The following is a 6,801-nucleotide window of genomic DNA, read 5'->3' as shown; positions in this document are numbered from 1 at the left end:
TTCGACTTCCAGACCAAAGCCTTTAAAAAAGTAAGATGTAATTGCGCGACATGGAAATATATCATTAAGTAAAGTACGATCGTCCGGGTGAGTGTAGTCCTGAGAAGGAATGTTTGAGATGACATTGACTGACGTTTCGACAACCTGAGCGGAAGTCATCTTCAGAGTCAAGAGAAATATATACAAAATGGAAGTGTGTAAAAATTGTAATAAAATGGTAAAAGGGAAAAATGCGCTAATCTAAAAGAATAGAGTGTTGTTTTGGCAAAGGCTTGGAGTTATTGTCTGCTTCATTAGTGTTAGCGGTGTGCCAAGATTCCAAAGTTTTTCGAATTCGGAAGTTTCCTTTGTCAATTACTCCGGCATTATTGTTGAAGTCAATAGAGTGATTGTTGCGCCAAAACTATCTGAAATTCCTTCGCTTTAGAGCGCCGAAAAACGTTGTCTTGAACTTAAAGTGCAGTCGGGAATATTGAGGCTTGCTAAAACTTATCAGATGTTTCATCATCTACAATACTCGACCAAATATGATCTTTCGCAATACACGTTTCTTCTTGTTTGAATTCCAAGGTTGAAAGAGATCAGTAAATCTACGGGTTGGGCAAAAGCATCACTGACAACTTTAACTTTAAAATGCCGGCAAGTGTTCCACTGAAAATGTGTATGTCAATTTAAGGAAATCATTGCCCGAAAATGAATTAAGTATTCAAAATTTCAGGGGCACCCAACGAGAATATAGTTCAAAACCACTTAAGCATAGCATTGTTAAACGTATTTTGGTATTTACATGATAGATATAGGCATATTGTTTTCCCCTAAAAAGTTTTTATCTGTTCGGATTTCCTAGCTGAAAATCTAGTGATCCGATAATTATGGAGATCAAAACTCACCTTTTCGAAAATTCTAAGTGACTTTCTTAGGGTAAAAATCCGTTAAAAATGGGCAATTATACCATTTTTTAGATGTTCGAAAATCCTAGGACAGGCAGGCAAGCAAGAAATTTTACAACAAATGTTCCGAAAATTCTAGATCTCAAATCGCCTTCCGAACAGATATTTTTCGATATTTTGGGAAATAAACCAATCATATTGCGTGCAAATTATAGACAACGTTTGTTCTTTCTTTGTGTCATAATTTTGGTCACGCTCTGAATTAAACACTTTCTTTGGCGTTGAATATTGTGCCCTCCGTCTCAGACAATCAGCTTAACAAATCGAAAGTGGTTCAGCGTTGTCTGTACTCTTATCGACAACGATATTCTTCATCACAGTTGTCAAAACTTGTTGTGGACTCACGAGGCGCAAAACAATTTGACCACTGTGATGACGAATATCGTTGTCGATAAGAGTACAGACAACGCTGAACCACTTTCGATTTGTTAAGCTGATTGGCTGAGACGGAGGGCACATCTAATTAATTTTCTTAATTGCCTGGGTCAAAATTACTTTGATTATTTTCATGTGCCCAAGTCTATTAAGGCTTAACCAACCTAATTATCATGCATATTTTTATTTGAAGGAAAGCATTTGTCCAATGTCCATGAAACTTGGCAGAAAGTTTGTTATCGGTGTTGTTATCAATTTGCCGAAATATTTGTATCACATTTTGGTCAAGTGACCCTAAAACAACTTGTAACGTTTATATCCTTTACTCAAAAATGGGGAACATTTATACTTCAAAAATTTAAAAACGTTTGGCATTAACACGTTTAGTACAACTGTGGACAAGATTTCCGCACGGGTGTCTACTTCATGATGCATACGCTCCTTTGTTTCAAAAAAACAATAGCGATAACAATGGACGTTCTTTGGGACTGAGGCGCTTTGCTCTTTCTTCTTTGTGATTTGTGAGTCTATATGGACTCTAAAAAATCCGGTCGAACTTCTGACTGAAATACGGAAAAATCAAACATTTTTTCCTGCAATTTCGGCACTTTTCCTGTAATTTTGCCCATTTCGCGATGTGGGCAATGTGGGGAAAGAAGAGAGAGAGGGAGGGAGAGAAAACGAGAGGGAGAGAGAAATTAGATCCATTTTTATTCATCTCGTAAGTACAAATTAACCATGTATATATTCGATTCTCTCGGGTATACGTATTGTGCTACAAAACAATAGCGCGAATGAATAATTAATTTATTCTGAATGCATAATGAAGTAGGGACCTGTACGGAAATCATTCCCAACTGTACCTACCGAATGCCGCCTTTTAATGTAGTACTCTGAATTATTAAACCTTTTAACATATTTAAATATTTATTATGTCACGAGACCTATTTTCCTGAATTGATCAATGCTCTTAACATGTGGACATAATTAAAAGGCGGCATGACAAAGCCTTCAGAAGGGGTTATCGAATAATCAAGAAACAAGATTGATATAATGTAGCTTAATGTTCCTCATTTTTGAGTAAAAAAACTGTTATAAGTCGATTTGTTGGGGTCACGTGACAAGAATGTGATACGGAACATTCTGGAAAAGTTATAACAATACCGATAACTAACTGCCTGTCAAGTTTCATAGGCCCTGGACAAATGCTTTCCCTTCATAATAATAATAATAATAATAATAATAATAATAATAATAATAATAATAATAATAATAATACAGCATTTGTGGTGCGCAAATTGCATATGGATATGCTCAAATGCGCATTACAATAAAAGTTAAGAACTAACCCTAAAATATAAATTAAAGATAAATAGGTTAAAAATCACAATATATATAAATAAATATAAATAAAATAACATTAAGTCGACTATGAAAACGCTTCACGAAATAAATGTGTCTTAAGTTTGGTCTTGAAGCCAGCAACAGTGCTTTCAGACCTAATGTTCCGAGGAAGAGCGTTCCAAAGATTTGGCGCCGCATATGTAAAAGAGCGATCACCAAGAGTAACTTTAGACAACTTTTTAGGGCAACTAAGGCGGAGACTGTCACGAGAGCTCCTTAGATTATACCGTGGAGGTGACTTAATGGAAATTAACGAGGCTACATATGTAGGTGCTAAACCTTTAAGAGCCTTGAATGTAATTAAAAGAATATTAAAAACAATTCGGAATTTAACTGGTAGCCAATGCAAATTAAAAAGTAGGAGTGTGATATGGCAATATCGACTCTGTTGGCAAACCAGTCTGGCAGCAGCATTCTGTATTCTTTGAAGCTTGTTCAAGTGATAGTCAGGAATACCATACAAAATACTGTTACAATAGTCAATCCTAGCTGACACAAATGCATGCACAAGAGTCTCAGCGCACCGTCTATAGGTAATGGTAATGGTAATGAATTTATATAGCGCATTTCTATTAATATTAATATATTAATATATTCAAATGCGCTTTACAATCTATGGGTGAGATTGAATATTATAGAGATAATAAAAACAAGAACCAGACAATTTCGTGATGTGGGTAGCCATTGACAGTTTTGTGTCTAACCAAGAGCCGAGGTTTCTAGCAGAGTAGACTGCTGAGACGTTGCAATCACCCACTCGTATGCAATGAGTGTTAACTTTAGCCAACTGCTGAGGTGTTCCTATGACAAAAATTCAGATTTGTTATCATTGAGCTTAAGACTGTCGGTTAACATCCACGAACGAATATCATCAACACAGGACTCCATAGCATTTAAGGCAGAAAGCTCATTAATAGCGTCATTGACACAGAAGGAAATATATAATTGAGTATCGTCTGCAAAACAATGAACGTTAAGCAGATGCGCCGGCCTGAACAATCTGAAACAATCTACTGGTGTAGAGTTGAAAACTTCTTGAGAGTGCACTGTGTACCGATCGAAATGCACTGAGAACGACCAGACAGATAAGATTGGAACCATGAGAGGACCTTGCCTTGGATACCAAAGCAGTTTTTCAATCGCCGTAGCAGCGTACCATAATCCACAATGTCAAAAACAGCACTCAAGTCGAGTAGAAGAAGTAAAGTCACCCGTTGTTTAAAGAAAAATATGCATAAGAATTAGGCTGGTCAAACCTTAATACACTTGAGTGGTAAATGTTTTCTTAGCGGGGCTGGTTTCATTGCTTTGGCGTTGTTATTTGACATTTTATTGAGCTGATTCGTGCGTTTTACAGTTCGTTAGGGAGTTCGGGAGTTTCGGGATCGTTAGGGAGCTAGCAGGGATTTCGAAAATGGGCAACGAAAACGTCACTCCAAATATAATTTTGTACTATCGCAAGTATTCGCGATTATTCCGTCTTGTTCACCTTGCAAAGGTACGAACGGTTGCAAAATAAAAATAGAAAATGAACTGATCGTTGTTATATGCTCCCGTTGTCGTCAAAAAATTAAATTTTGGTGATTTCACGTTGTTGTTTGGTGGAATACGGCAAAAAAAAAAGAAATTCGTGCTGCATGCATATTCTTGCGTTGTTGATGCGTTGCCGTCGTCTTAATTTCCTTAATTTTAAACTCCCTATGGACGCTAAATGGCTTCCTGCAAAATTGAAGTAAATGCAAATTTTGCCGTTCTTATTATAAACAAGGAATCGTATGTTTCCTCGTAAAATTTTCAGAAATTGAAGCCGGAAATAGCCCTCATCGCTGCGCAACTTGGGCAATTTCGGCAACTTCTGGAAATACGTGTGATTTACTCGGCCCCATGCAATTACCTATACTAAACAGTTATTTCGGTGATGATAGGTGAACAAGTCCTTATGTTGGTTAAAGAGGTTTAGTTTTTAAAGAAAGTGGCTCTGCCGGACGAATGGCTGACGCGGCTACGGTAGTAAATTTACCATATCAACCCAGTTGATAAACCCATTCGTTATGTTGGTTAATTTAGGGTGCGTTCGATTGACCCTCTTCCGGAACAAGAATAAGTAGAGACATAATTGAAAACGGTATGTTTGGCGTTTTGAAGCCGAACAAGGATAATAAAAATATGTTAAAATAGCATTTTAGCAGATCATGTCATGTTTGACAATTTTAATGTAAATCTACGTAAAAGCAAAGGATTTCTAACTTCTCTTCCATGTATTCCTATTCCGGAATAAGGTCAATCGAACGCACCCTTAGTTTCGGAGTATTTTCAGAAATTCAAATAACCTTTGTCAGGGGCACCCAACGAGAATATAGTTCAAAACCACTTAAACATAGCATTGTTAAACGTATTTTCGTATTTAAACGGTAGATATAGGCATATTTTTATCCCCTAAAAATTTTTCATCTGTTCGGATTTCCTAGCTGAAAGTCTAGTGATCCGAAAATTATAGGGATCAAAAGTTACCTTTTCGAAAATTTCAGCCAGAAGAAGGGCTCCCGAAAATTCTAGCTGACCTTTTTAGGGTAAAAATCCGTCAAAATTGGGCAATTATACCACTTTTTAGATGTTCGAAAATCCTAGGACAGGTAGGCAAGCAAGAAATTTTACAACATATGTTCCGAAAATTCTAGATCTCAAATCGTCTTCCGAACAGATATTTTCCGAAAATTGACGTTGGGTGCCCCTGCTTCGTAGTGAAGTTTCCGCAGATAATTGAAGCATTTGAAATTGTCATTTTCACAAACATCCTTGTCCATTCGATAAATTAAATCTAAAGACTTCTGCATTTAGGTTAATTTGTGTCAAACTGACATTCTCCTTTTTTATGTAAGCTTATTTGTTTGTATCTTTTCGGATTTAAGCCTGGCATTTTTTTTTCGGAGGTGTTGCCAAATTACATTAAAGTCAACGCTGACCTGTCCAGAATCGGGATCCACTGTTCAAACGCTTATTCCTTATTCAAAAGATTATTCCTGTTTTGTTTATATAAGAGGGGAACATCTGGCACCATTTATTAAAAACTCACCAGAACTGAAATGTACTTAAAAGAAAAATGCTCATTGAATTGCTAAGAGTACTTTGGGGCGTTTATTGCCAACAACCAAAAAGGCGTTTAATGTTTTTTGGAATTATAAAAGTTCATTTGGTTTGCAGAAGCTGAAATTTTAGTCGAGTCACAGATGATTCTAGATGTTACCTCAATTAACTATGTGTTGACTCGCATTTTCATTAAAATTGATAATTAGCGGATTAAAAAAGTTAACATTATGTCATCCTACGTATGTATATGTATGTGAATTTGCTATATAATTCCTCGTGCTGAGCTTTTATCCACTTAAAAATTGTCGACTAACCGCTCCATATATATCTATTGACACTTGCATATACTTGAAACTGAACTGCATCAAGTAAGCCAGGCATGTGGTTTGCAGTTCTTGGTTCGCTCTTTACCATAGTAACCATTCTTGGAAACTCCATGGTTGTGTACTTGGTCATCACGAAGCCTCGGCTACACAATACAAGCAACTGGTTTGTCGTGTCTCTTGCACTGGCAGATTTGTTTGTTGGATTGACATATTTTCCAGGGATTTGCGCTTCAAGATTCGTTAAAGAGTTCCCCATTGACCACACAGGAATATGGTTCAAAGTCAGCTATACTTTCGTGTATTTGTCATCTGCAAACTTGTGCGTTCTGACTGCGGATAGATACATAGCAATAACGATGCCTCTAAAATACAGCATCTTCATGTCGCTGCGTCGATTTTGCGTCATGCTTATTCTTGCATGGGTCTTACCATTGATTTTCTTTACCGTACCTTCACTTTTTACTTACAACAACGGTAGCGAATCGTTTACTTATTCCTTTGAAGTTGTCAGGATTGTAATGTTCCAGCTTATTCCTTCTTGTATCATATTTGTGTATGTCATCGCTCGTCTGTCCATGATAGCCAAGGAAATTTCACTTACAGATAGAGCCATTATCAACCAGATAAAATTTAATTCCCAAATTCAAGAAAACACAGAA

Source organism: Montipora foliosa, chromosome 11 (assembly GCF_036669935.1).
Source record: "Montipora foliosa isolate CH-2021 chromosome 11, ASM3666993v2, whole genome shotgun sequence".
NCBI classification, from domain to species: Eukaryota; Metazoa; Cnidaria; class Anthozoa; order Scleractinia; family Acroporidae; genus Montipora; species Montipora foliosa.
Note: the sequence above shows the minus strand (reverse complement) of the source record.